General features: G+C 41.3%; 2 pseudogenes; one reads left to right on the top strand and one right to left on the bottom strand.

Annotated features, from left to right (window-relative positions):
- Window positions 1-202: 202 nt before the first annotated feature.
- LOC116280714 (U1 spliceosomal RNA) lies at window positions 203-357 on the bottom strand (annotated as a pseudogene).
- Window positions 358-11,992: 11,635 nt separating this feature from the next.
- LOC102533436 (TBC1 domain family member 17-like) lies at window positions 11,993-14,095 on the top strand (annotated as a pseudogene).
- The last annotated feature ends 212 nt before the right edge of the window (window positions 14,096-14,307 follow it).

Raw genomic sequence — 14,307 nt, forward strand, 5'->3', positions numbered from 1 at the left:
GTGAGTGTTCCAGCAGGCAGTCATACAAACAACTCAAATAGAGTAATGCATGACCAAAGTCGAGTTGCACCAAACCGCTGGTCCTTAACACCAGGTTTCCATTAAAATCACCTGGAGAGTTTAAAATAATACTGGGTCCCACCCCAAACCAATTAAATTAGAAGCTCTGGAAAGAGCCCAGGCACAGAATTTTTTTTTTTTTCAGGGGAGAGCACGAACGCAGTCCCCACTACCACAAATTATGCAGTCCAGTTTCCCACATTTGGGGAAATCGCAGGGGTCAGCACATCCGGAGAGCAATGGATAAGCCTCACCCTGGGAGGCACAGAATGTTTTTAAAGCTCTCTAGGTAATTCTAATATACAGCCAAGGTTGAGAACCACTGGGCAAGACTTTGAAGAATTCAATTGGACAGAAAAGCAGTAGGGACAACATAAAGATGAGGAGGGGCCCTCCAGGTGACTAGAAAGGTGCATTTGGGGAAAAGTGAGGCAACCCAGTGTGGATGGGCAAAGGATTCTGGTAAGAGAGCAGGGAAGATCAGCATGAGGGAGGAGATCTGGATAGATACACAACAGGCTTTAAAGTCCAGAACACATCTTCACTGGTTACTTCTTTGTCCACAGCCCATTCTAGGCCTAATCTCTCCTCCAGATGTTAGGCTTTTTAGTATTTAAATTTTTTTTTTTTAAATTTGAAATTACCATCCTATCTCCAGAATCTTTACTTTTCCAGGCTAAATCACTCCCGGTTCAATCATTCCTCCTAAGACACTCACGCATTCTCAAAATTTGAAGCCCAGGAAAACTCAGTCCTTGGAATCTGGTGTCAACAGGCAGAGCAGCCCTTCTTCACACTTGGTACTGGACCTTGCCATGTAAAGCTGAGGCCTTAGCACTTTTGCATTCTGGTCGTATCACTGCATACATATGGAGCTATTTAGTCAACTCAAGCCTTTAATGTTGGGTGGATGCTGTCTTGTCTTGCTTTGTTTTAATAAACCACATAGTTATTCTACGTATGTGCAGTTTTTTTAACTGCAGGATTTTGCATTCATCTCTGTTCTATTTCAGCATATTTGTTTTGGCCCGCTCTCCCAGCCTCCTTCCTTGAAAGTTAATTATGTTTGATTAACATGATCTGAATGTGTCTATTTCCAAGTGCCAAAGTGAAGTGTTCATTAGCCCTTCGGTGAGATGCACAAATTACTCTACCAAACAGCAAGAAACCAATTTGGACTCTTGGGAATAATTTAACTCAATTCCAAGACACTTCCATGCCATTTCCCTGGTATTACTTCCAACTAAACAATTTATGTGAAGGAAAGGGAGCAAGGAATCAATGGGCTATAAACAAAGAAGTGAAGAATCGACATGAGTTTCCTATATAGATTTCTGTGACCTTTGATCACTCAATCATCATCTACACTTCCTTTGTAGAAGTCCAGTGTGAGGTGGAAATGTAGATCCTGAACCCTCTTTCTGCCTCTTAGTGTCTCTACCACTATACACAAATTTATTCCATTCCAAGATCCTAAGCTTTAACCTATTGTTAATTATAAGCCTCTTCACAATTAAATCTATGAGAAATGTAATTTCTATTTAGAGGACAGATTGGAGGAAGGTCCTGCCTCCAATTAGCACTCCTCTCTAAAGAGCAACTTCCAACCTCATCTGGACTTAGCTCTGGCCAGGGCCCACTTTCTTTCTCTGTACATCAGAAATTATATTGACCTACTTTCCTCAGCATAGCTAATAAAAAGTTGTGTGAAGCACCGTCCAGAGATAACACGGTCTATAAATGCTTTCTGTTCTGCAAATTGCATGGGACAGCCATGCATTTCTACAACTTAGAAGCCAAGTGCTTCCCAAGTTTGCATCTTAGTTATAACTAAGAGAATTCCTTGTGTTTGCAAGTAAGAGTTGCTTTTTACTTGGCAGGTTTATTTCCTTAAATAAATGAGATAATCCAAAGAAAAGTGGTTATTTTTGTTCTTGTTAATTTTCTACTGTTTCCTTCTAGAATACAGAACAAGAAAGATTAAAGAAAATATGAAAAGTGGAAGCCTTTGGAATGTCTCTGAGTTCAGAAATAAACATGAGCATGACCTCACATTTAGGGCTGAGCTATGTGTGTGTGAACATATGCTTGTGTGAGTATATGTGCTTGAGGTCATATATTTAGAGGGATGTTTAGCCTGAGATTGACCTCTTGCCTCTTTGAGCAGTGGCAGCACATGACAGGGAAGGAGGAAGAGAGCTCTGGATGCCCAAACAGTGGAGACAAAAGGCTGCTTCACATTCCATCAGGAGGAGCTGAGATGGTGGAACCAGAGAGTCATGTGGCACCAAGCACTTCATGTTCAGATTCCGCAGTTTCTAAAAGTGTTCGTCATGCTTAATTTTCCCCCTTTGCTGATATTAATAATGATAGCACTTAGCATTTCTAAAACACTTTTCATCTTCAAAGCACTGTATGAACATTACCTAATTAACTAACATTAACTAATTATAATTAAACTTGCCCTGGGCTCACATATCATAAGAACTTTAAAAAGGGAGTGGGGAGGGAGGAGAAAAGGAAAAAAGCTTTCTAGCCAGACAGGTTTCCCGAGTTTTCTCAGACTGAATTTTGATTCAAATTATCACAGATTTTCAAACAATTTTTGAGAAAACCTAGGCCTCCCTTGCTTTCCATTGGTTAAATATTGATGAGAACAATAATAAACAATCTCCAGGAAAGAAAACTGTCATTCTTATACCAATTTGTATTGATAGAAGATTTTAAATGCCAATTAAAAGGTGTTTCTCTGAAGCAACATGCTCTAACATATTGAGCCAAAGAAACTTATTTTCCTAGAACAACTTCTCACTTCACACACACACACTCACATGCGCACGCACTCCACAGACACATACACAGACTCACTACTGAGTGAGTGGCGTCAGAATTCTGATTTCCAATCTTTAAGTGCAGTGAGCTCAGTGTTCTAACTCACGAGCCTGTTTCAGACATTTTAATGTATCTATTGAATTTCCTTTTTATTAACCTTAGCAAAAACTTTCAGTAATATTATATCCCAAGATCAAATAAAGCATCCTGTTTCCATAATTCCTAGACAGAAAAGCCATATAATCAAATGAGTCTATTCGGATGCTTATTTTCTGTACGTTGCACTTATCTAAATTTATACTTGAAGGAGCGGGTGGGGAGATAGGGTTTAAGGCCTCTTAAGAGTTCCCTCTTGTTTTCATTCTAGAAATGTCTAAATGAAATATGTAGCTATGCTTGACTGGAAGCCATTGCTAAGACTTTGTTCTAGTCAGAACATGCTCAGACTGTTCTAAAGTATTCGCTTTAGCAACATGCAAGTTTAGTATTGTATCAAAAATAATGTTCCCCTTTATATAAACTCCTTTTAAAATGTCAGTGTTTAGTAGGGCAGCTGTGAAAAATGTGGCAATAATGGCATAATTTATCTTGTTTTGTTTTAAGTTCACGCTGCTTGCATTGGTGAAATAATTCTGTTTCCATCAACAAAGCAGACCCTCAAAATGTTATAGAGAAATCATTGCAACACACCTTTATTCCTATAGGTTTGCTTACTTTAAAGGTCTCCAAGCTTGAAAAGGATGTGATCTTCACTCCTCGGTGAGTCTCATACAGCTCAGCTGACAGTGGTTACTCTCAGAAGCTGGTTATCGATCAGCTAAGATGATGTGTGCCATTTATCTCTGCTGAATTTGATCTTTTTATTGCACTCCTCTAACCTCTATGTAATGAGAGCCTGCGGGCCAGTGCTTGGTGGATCTTTATCCACTGAAGTCACTTCCACCTTCTTATTACCCATGTGCCTCCCCATGAAGACACACTTCATCTTTCTCCTCTGATGACTGGATATCAGAGATAATAGAAGGAAAGCTGGAAGGACAATCAAAATATCATCATGGAGAGGCCAGTGTATTTCATCTAGGGGCTAAATACTCTTCATTTTTCAAACACGAGCCTTAGGCTTCTGCTTTGTAAAGACACAGCCATATTTGAGTTATTTTGCTCTCTTGAGAAGACTGTTTTGTTTGTTCGTTTTTTAAAAAAAAAAGCAGAAATTAATTCAGTGCTTGGAAAGTGCCCAATATCAAAGAAAAATGTGTGGATTATATTGAATTCAACATGTCAGATTATAAGAGGGATGATCCTCCATCACAGGCCTCTTTCAGAAATACGAAACAAATAAAAGGGACCACCAAATAAATCAAAAGAGGACATAATTTTGAAGAATGATATTTAAAACCCTTTCTCCATAAGACTAATGACATGTGCCATTTTTATTTGATAGCCTGAAGCAAAGTCACCTAACAACCCATAACGCTCACAGAATCCTGTCTTTATGTTTTAGCTTCTGCCAGGGAAGTTCTAAAACTCCTTATGGCATCTTATGAAAGCTCAGTACACAGTGAATACAAATCTGCAAAAGCTTGCTCTCCCACCTTAATTCTTTAGAGAGATTTATTCACTACTGATGAAAACCTAATTTCTGAGCCCTGCCTATTTGCTGAATCTAAAATCTCTGTTACACTCTTGATAATTGCTCTACATAATTCCAGTTTCAGATGGCATAAAATCTGTCCAAGCAACAAACATCTTTATACAGTGAGACCTTCCTCAAACATTCTTCTAAGTACAGAAAAAAAGGAACTATTTTGTACATCATGGGTACTGAGCTTGAAAATACATAATAAGCCACAAAGATTTGGTGTGCAAAGGTAACACAAACCCAACGTAAATATCCGAAGGCCAAAACTTGCTGGGCATAGGTCCCATACAGAGCCTATCTCACAATGTTTTCACATTATTTAAATTTATATGCTTACTGATGGGTAATTTCTGCTGGAAACTCAAGGAGCTGTGACATGCAGAAAGTCCACCTTTGTTTGATCTGTTATGCTTGATGAGAGAATAAGGATTCTAATTAGAAGCTGAGTTTTCAATAACTTATTCTGAATAAAGGCAAAACAACTTCAAAAAGTGAAACCATCATCTTCTAAAGAGAAAAGTTCTCAAGATCAAGGCTGATTGGGGGTTTTGAAGCATAGAAGAGTTCCTCATGTAAAGGCGTTGGGAATGTGGGAAGGATCAATTTAGAAATCTGATTTTTCAGAAGGAACTACATAAAATATGCAGCGTATTTGATTAACACACACATACACATCACTTGCCAGGACTGTCCCCTAAAAAGGACCTCATGGCCAGGAGCCTCCTTCTTCAACTTACAATTTGCAACAAAGCCAGTAACAGAAGCCCAGCTAAAAGTCATGCACAGAATAAAGGAAAGGAGGACATGGATTCATGTTTAGTAAATGAACTAAGACAATCTCTGTAATGACTGTTACATTTCATTTGTGTACTCCAAGCAAAATCTGTTAAAAATAAATTATATATGTTTAAACTGGAAGTGTTCCTCGCATAATGGTATAAGGTACCCAGGGCTAAACTGAAATGATCATTCTAAAACTACAAAAATCTCAGGAACATAAATTATAATTTCACGGTATGCCTTGAAATGGTAGTTTTGCAATAAAATTAAAATATATATTCTCAGTGTTTGTCTGGCAAATGCAAACACATGAAACAAACATGGTTAGTAAATGAACCAACAATTTGCTACATTTGGAAAATCTGTTTTTACACTGAATACTTCAATTGGCAAAAACCTCAAAATTTTCTTTCTGAAGGAATTACTATTGGTATAATTCACATGATGGTTCCAAAATGATCAGTGATTGTAACAATAGAGATTCGCCATGCAACAGTAAATAGTCTTGCTACACTAATTTTCTTTGTTTTATGTACATAGTCTTCAAACAAGGGCAAATATAAGCCAATTGCTGACGGATCAAATAGAGGTAAAATCAGAGGTTCAAATTACAAAACAAATAAAAAACAACCTTAAATTAAGAAGACATATTGCCCAGATGGTTTTTGCTTGCTTCTTACCTATCTTGTTTGCAAGTGTAAGTAGACAGCCTAAGGGCTAAAAAAAAACCCCAAAATGGGACTGCCAGTGTTTCAGCAACTCACCTGCCACCAAAAGAGCTTATTGAATTCTAGTATCAATTGTATTTTTTAATGTAAACAAACATTGTTGATTTACTAATTTTTAGAGCAATGACACATAGTTAGCATTCTCCTTGCAATAGAAAACTTGCTTGGAAGTGACTTTGTCCTGTCTTTTTTTCAAAAGTGCATCATGTAGCAGCAGCTGCTTTCCTCTGAAGTAACGCTTATTTTTTCTACCATACTGGCCACACCATGCCATCATCCATTCTTTTTTTAAAAAAGATGTTAGTTCATTTGAAAGATAACAATTTACTATTGTTGTTGATATTTCCTGAATTCTGCACCAACCAAATCCAGATGCAATGACACAGACATGCTAGGAATCTACACTATTTGATCACATAGCTCTGTATGTTCATGGACAAAAATAAAATCTGAATTAGCATACTTGTTTGATCTTTTCTCAGAAAGGTCTAAAGAACATTATGTTTAAAACACTATTAAATTCTACCTATTAAAGCACTCTTTGCCAGAGACAACAGTGCAGAGCAAAAAGACAGGGAAGCTGCTAAGTTAGAGACCAACACTCAGAGTCTGAGCTTTTCTACTGGCCACTGACCAGTGGAGCTTTGGTCATTAAACACCCATCCTCTTTACCTCAGGATGTTCATTTATAAAATGAGGAGGTTTGCCTTGTTATGAATACCGAAGGCAGTCTCAGAACCCCTGATCATATAGTGAAGCGAGGAAAGTGGATAAATAGGGTTTTTTCTAAAGAGATTTTTTTTTAGAGGGGTTTTATGTTCACAGCTAAATTGAGAAGGTACAGAGATTTCCTATATATCCCTTGCCCCACACTTGTATAGTTTCCCCCATTATCAACATCTCCCATCAGAGTGCTACATTTGTTACAATTGATGAACCTACTTGGACTCATAATAATCACCCAAAGTCCATATTTACCATAGGGTTCACTCTTGGTATTACACATTCTGTGAGTTTGGGCAAGGGTATAATGTGACATATACTCATCATTATAGTATCATTTAGAGTATTTTCAGTGCCCTCAAAATCCTCTGTGCTCTGCCTATTCATCCCTCTTCCCTCATTCCCAGCCTCTGGCAACCACTGATCCTTTTACTGTCTCCATAGCTTTGCCTTTTTCAGATGCCATATTGTTGGAATTATACAGCATATAGTATGCAGCCTTCTCAGATCAGCTTCTTATACTTAGTAATATGCATTTAAGATTCCTCCATGTCTTTTCATGGCTTGTCAGTTCATTTCTTTTTAGTGCTGAATACCATTCCATTGTCTACATGTACCAAAGTTTATTTATCTATTTGCCTACTAAAGGACATCTTGGTTGCTTCCAAGTTTTGGCAATTATGAATGAAGCTGCTATAAACATTCCTGTATAGGTTTTCATGTGGACATGTTTTCAACTCCTTTGGGTAAGTATTAAGGGTGGACTGTATGCTAAGAGTATGTTCAGTTTTATAAGAAACCACCAAACTATTTTCCAAAGGGGCTGTACCATTTTGCATTCCCAATAACAATGAGGGAGAGTTCCTGTTGTTCCACATCCTCACCAGCATTTGCTGCTGTCAAGCATTCTGGATTTTGGCCACTCCAAATAGGTATTTAGTGGTATCTCGTTGTTTTAATTGGTACTTGCCTGATGACATATGATGTAAAGCATTTTTCTATACTAATCTGCCATCTGTATATCTTCTTTGGTGAAATATCTGGTAAGGTCCTTGGCCCACTTTTTAACTGAATTGTTTGTTTTCTTCCTGTTGACTTTTAAGAGTTTTTTTTGTGTATTTTTGGATAACAGTCCTTTATCAGATGTGTCTTGTGCAATGTCTTCTCCCAGGCTGTGGATTGTCTTCTCATTCTCTTGACATTGTCTTTTGCAGAGTGGAGGTTTCTCATTTTAATGAAGTCCAGTTTATCAATTATTTATGTCATAAATGTTATATCCTTGGTGTTATATCTAAAAAATCATTGCCGTGAAGGTCATCCAGGTTTTCTCCTATGTTATCTGTTAGGAGTTTCATAGCTTTGCTTTTTACATTTAGATATAGATCATTTTCAGTCCATTTTTGTGAGGGTTGTAAGGTCTATGCCTAGATCCCTTTTTTGGCATATGAATATCCAGTTGTTACAGCACCATTTGTTGAAAAGACTATCTTTGTTCCATTTATTGCCCTTGCTGCTTTATTAAAAATCAGATGACTATATTTATGTAGTTATAGTCTATGTAAGTTCTTGATGATAAGTTTTTTGAAAAGTTTCATTGATTTTTCTCAGAAGTTATTAATGTTCAAGGCTACTCAGAGGTGCAAATGTGTAATATAAGTGATGCCCTAATACCCTGGAAGAGTTTATACACATCAGGTTGTGAGTGGTTTACCCCTAGGAAGAACCTCGTAGTTCAGTGTACACTACATCTGCCAATTCAAATCTGATAACACTGAGAAAGTACAATTTCTGTTTTCATCCAATAAATCCTTTGATGGCTTTCTAGTATTTCAGTTAAATACTAGCTTGCTTAATAATTTAACTGGATAATTTAAATTTTGCTATGATTTGAAGAGAAGAGAAGTGTTCATTCAGGACAACTCTACCATAGACCTCCATTTCCCCCACCCTTAGCCCATCACTTTCTATTGCCTCATCTTAGCCTACTTTTCTGCATAGCACTTACTGCCATCTGGCACTAATTTGTATATGTATTTATTGTATGGTAATTGTCTGCTTTACCCAGCAAAATAAAAGCTCCAAGAGGGTAAGGATTTTGTCTTGCTCACTCCTATATGCCTAGTATGTAGAAAAATACCTAGCACATTGTGGCTGTTTAATAAGTATTTTTTAACTGAATAATACCATTTGATTAATTTAAAGGGATTATCATATGAACCGTCACAATTACTAGCAACAATAACATTTAATGTGCCATAATGTATAATGCATATCTATATAAACTTTATCTCAGGAAAAGGAGAAGAAAGTCAAAAAGAGAAAAGGAAGATTTGTGAGCATAAACCCTTCTAGACCCTTGCTACTCCAATGGTGTGGTCTAGGGACTAACCACATTAGCATCACACAAAAGGTTGTTAGAAACATAGAATCTTAGGCCCCACCCAAAATCTGCACAGTTAGAATCAATATTTTAACAAGATGCCCGTGATTCATATGTACATTAAAGCTTGAGAAGCACTACCCTGGGGACCTATATAGGAGACATATTTAGGGAACACACCAAAAAATGTCGTTCCTCACCTGGTATAGGCTTCCAGCAGCCATAGCTAAGTAGAAGGTGATTCCTCATTGTTCTCTTTCACATCCCTCCCAGTTTGATTAAATCAGGTTTACCTTCAGCAACTGTCTTACAACAAGGTCTAGAATGATATTGGAAGGCTGCCACATCCATTCCAGAAAGACTCCCTTGCTGCTTAATGATACTTGAAATTCCTTTAACAGAGGACAGGAATCTTTCATTTCTTAAACAGAAATAAAAAGCCTAAAGTGCAAATACCCAGAAAAGGTAAAATATAGACAAAAACTTAAACATACTAAGGGAAATTCAAAACAAGAATAAAAGACTGATATTAATATCTGCAAGCTTTGCTAGAAAAGGAGTTGAGAGAGGAGGAAGGTATTCAATGTTTACATCTTATTCACTAAAGAGGTAACATGACAGAAAGAAGTGAATGTGGGAACCAGAAAATTTAAGGCATGAGAATTTTTGTGGGGCAAACACTATGTACTTTGAATTGAAAAAAAAATTGCTCATATAAATTTGTGAAGATTTTTAAATTTCCAACTTCATATTGAAGTACTTTATTTTCACAGTTTTGATAATCCGAGTTTTATCCAATAACCCAAAATAAATTTACAGCACAGTGAACTACAATCTTAGCGTCACTGATTCAATCTGTAGGCAGCATATCCAACAAATGGAAGAAATAGCCCCAGGAGGCCATGTTGAAAAGGAGTACCCTCGTGGGTGTGCCATTTGGAAAAATTAGGACAATGAAAGAACCCTTTTTCTGGGAACTCAACCTGCTACCAGCTGATAGTCATCTGAAGAGGCACTTTTCTATAAATCACTATAATTTAAAAACCAAATGCTTTGAAACTCTTTTTGCCAGATCAAATCAAACTGACTCTCAGTTGGTGGAAGGCCCAGATGTGAGTTTTGTAACACACATCAATTACTATCTAATCCATCACTTGCAATGGCTGAATACGCTCAGTGCCATTCCCAGAACCAGTGTCATGGAAACAGATAACAGCATCTAGGTATAAGGGGAATTAAAAAATCTCTAGTCACTGTCTGCAAAGCATGAGTGGATCATGTGGAAGCACATGCTCATTTTGGCCTTTTAATCTCAAACAATATCATCTCAAGCTATTTAAAGCCCAAGTTGGAAGCAGCAAGAGATGTTGTTATATAAGGAAAATATCCATTTCTACAACAGCAATTTTATAACAGCTCCTTGGATACTTTCTCTGGTAGTAGCCAAAATTTTCCAGACAATGATATGGTCATTATCATGACTGCTAACCTCAGTGATGGACACATGGGTTCACTTCTACATGAAAAATGTTGATTAATTTGTATCCTTCACATTACTATAGGGTGCTTTCAACAGAAAATAACATTATAAGTCTACACAAAGTGAATAAGCTAACAGTAATAGTAAATAGGCCATTTGAACAACCAGACTATTCTCACAGCTGACTCTCCAGTCCCACATAGCCTGGCGGGGTTATGTCAGGTATAAAACTTCATTTTCTGCTTGGACTGGCTAATTTAACCAAGTGCAATTATCCTAATGAAAGATCATCACCATCATCATCACCATCACTAAAATTTATTTAGTGTTTAGGATGTAGCAGGTACTGCTCCGAATATTTTACATGCACTAATCCATTTCTTCCTCATAAAATCATATGTGGTAAGTACCATTATTATCCCCATTTTACAAATGAGGAAACTGAGGCTAGAGCACTTAAGGAACTTGTGCAAGTTGTCATACAACTGTGTTGGATGCTTGACAGAGTACAGGCCCCATTCTTCCTCGTTGCATTTCCTGTAGCTCCATACAATATTAACAAGAAGAGAGCCAAACCAAAAAAAAAAAAAAAAAGTTGTTGCTAGGGGCTGGAGGGAAGAAGGAATGGAGAGCTATTGTTTAACGGGTATGGAATTTTAGTTCTACAAGATGAAAAGAACCTTGGAGATGGATAGTGGTAATGGTTGTACAACATTATGAATGTATTTAATACCCATGAACTGAACACTTAAAAATGGTTAAGATGATAAATTTCATGTTACATACATTTTACCACAATAAATTTTCTTTGGGGCGGGGAGAAGAAAAGAGCCAGATAAGTAAAGGAAACACAGAGGTCCCACTAGGAATATTTCTTTGTACCAATCAGTTTTGCTATTTAAAAAGGGCATCCATGGAGTTGGCTTTGTACGTGCCCAGAGCTGTGGCTTTGGAGATATAATGAATGGCCTGAAGCCCACTACCTCCTGGAATACACTGCTTGGGAGGATTTCCCAAAAGGTATGATCACATGGAAATCACCTCACCAAGGACATCCTTCCACCAAGGTGTGCTCCTCCAGTCCCCCCACAGTGGGCATCAGGATCTTAACTGTACTACTTAGGAGAGATGCAACAGCCTAAACCGTTCATGGAAACTACAAATGATTAACTACAATGATAGATTCCTTCCTATGGAATAAGAACTATAAGCAGTGTTCTATATATTTGACGAATGCAAAAATTACACAAAAGAAAATACAAAATTCATCTGACCTAGAAATACTCAGCACAGTATATGGCCAATCTCATTCGACAAATATTTTCTCTTTGCATCAACTCCACTTATTAAAGAATTGGTGAAGAGACATGTACCTGCACACCAGTGCCAAGAAGCACCAAGAGCAGAATTCCCTCATCGCTGGCATCATCCGTGTTGTGGAGGACAATGACATCCTCCTGCACTGGGCTCCTGCTCAGGAGGCTAGAGATTCCACACAAATCCTCTTCTCCAAGAAGGGCACCGGTGCAGGTAACTCCTGCACCTCTGAGGATGAACTGACCTTTGACCAGGACTATGAACCTGACGGGGCCGTCTTCAGCACGGTGCAGCCATGGCCTCGCCACTCACAGTCCACGAGAGGTGCAGAGCCCAGCTCCCGCCGGGGCTTCTGGGCCTTCTCCGTGAGTGAGCCGGAAGGAGCTCAAGTCCATACACCCTTCCAGGTCGGGCCTCAGCTGGGCCTACCTGGTCCTGGTCACGCAGACTGAAGGCTCCTGCCCACCCTGCCTCTGCTCTGTGTCCTTATCTCATCGCTGTTGGCCAGTGCGCCACAGGACCACCTTTTCTGCCTCGTCTTCCTCCGCGTCTCCTCGGCCCTTTGCAACTCCCTCCACCACCTCCAGCTCTTCGACCAGGCCAGCTCCAATGTGGTGTTTCGCTTCCTCCAAGATTCCTGCTCCACCACCTTCAGCAGTTTCTCCCGAGTGACCAATGTCTTCCTCCCGGGAGCCCTGCAGCCACACCAGGAGGGAGCCTCTCCGACCCTTTTCCCGCCCGGAAGACCCACAGGGCCTGGGTCGGAGGTCGTCTCCGGGCGCCTCCTGCCCTGAGGAGGAGTGGGGCTCACCGCCCTGGCGCCGAGAGCCGTCTGCAGCAGGTCCCTGAGCGGAGAGTCCGGCTCTTCTCAGGGCTGAGGAGCCGAGTGGTCACTCAGGGAGAGCTGGGCAGGGCTGCGTGTGGCCAGGGGAGGTCCCCAGGGTCTCGGCCGCGGCCTGAGGCGCGAAGCTCAGCAGTTCCTCCCGGGGTACCTCAGCTGAGAGGGCTCTGCTGAGGAGCACGAGGCGCAAGAAAACTGATGAGTACCGCCTGAGGAAGCCGGAAATCTTCAGGCCCAGGGCGGGAGCGCAGGAACCCACCCCCGCACAGATACCCGGGGCTGCGCCTGCCGAACGAGCGAGCGACCTCCTCCGCCTCCCTTACTGCCTGTACCACGACGACCTCGGCTACATCCAGGGCACGAGTGACCTTCTCTTCCTGATTCTCTCCGTCTCTCAGAACGAGATGGATGACTTCTGGTGCTTTTGTGGCTTCACAGAGCTCCAGGAACTCTGAGGAGATAATGAAGCGGCAACTGGAGCAACTCCTGAAGCTCCTGCAGGTGCTGACGCGCTTCTCGGGACTTGCTGGACTCCCAGGACTCTGGCTTTCTCTGCTTCTGAGGCTGGTGGCTACTTAAGGTGGTCCAGGAGGGGAATTCCCCTTCCCGGAAGTGGTTCGGCTGTGGGGGATTCTGGGGACGGGCTGCATCTGCTGGCGGCCTGCGCTTTCCTGGACGTGGGCACCCTCGCGCTTCCCGGCTTCCGCTCCAGCGAGACCTTCAAGCACATAACGGGCTGACCACGAAGTCGAGTGTGGTGGACGCGCTGATGCGGGCCAAAGCCCTCTACTCAACGCTGACCGCCTGCCACGTGAGTCCCTGACCCCTCCCAGAGACCCCCAACCTCATCAAACCTCTGACTTTTCTCTCCCTATCCCCCAACCCTCCGCGAGCTGCCACGCGACGTGCAGGAGGTCCTAGGTCTGGCGCCGTCCTGAGAGCCCCACAGCCTCTCCCTCCCTTCCTCCACCGCCGCTGTCGCCCACCGGTGCCCTGCCGGCTCGGCCTCCCCGCAGCAGACAGGGTCCCGCAGTGGGACAGCAGCCTGGGTCCTGGAGTCCTGCCGGGGGGGTCTGAGGAAGGTGCGACTCCTGACCCTACAGGGCTGCTGGGTCACGTCGTTGGTTTGGGCCTGGGTGGGAAGGGGTGGTGGCTCGACCCCTCTGACCACTCTGCAGACGCCATGTCTGGACAAGTGACCCTGGTCTGGCCAATGAGCCACAAGAGGAGGCCCCTTGGGGGTGAGTGGTGGGGGTTTGTGGAGGCACAGGGCTCCCTTACCTCCCTGAGTCTGCGGCTTTTGGAAGAGTGAGGATGCGGGTGCGGCCACATTTAGCTGTGTGGACACATTTCCCTGGGAAAACGGAGACGCAAGGGCCTGCAGAGCTGCTCACAATGCGACCCTGCCTACTGGCTTGTTATGTGAGCAAAATAAACTGGTGTTTAATTAGAAAGAGAGAGAGGGAGAGAGAGAGGGAGGAGAGAGAAGAGAGAAAGAGAAAACTGGTGAAGACTCAGTCAGGT

Source organism: Vicugna pacos, chromosome 5 (assembly GCF_048564905.1).
Source record: "Vicugna pacos chromosome 5, VicPac4, whole genome shotgun sequence".
Taxonomy (NCBI): Eukaryota; Metazoa; Chordata; class Mammalia; order Artiodactyla; family Camelidae; genus Vicugna; species Vicugna pacos.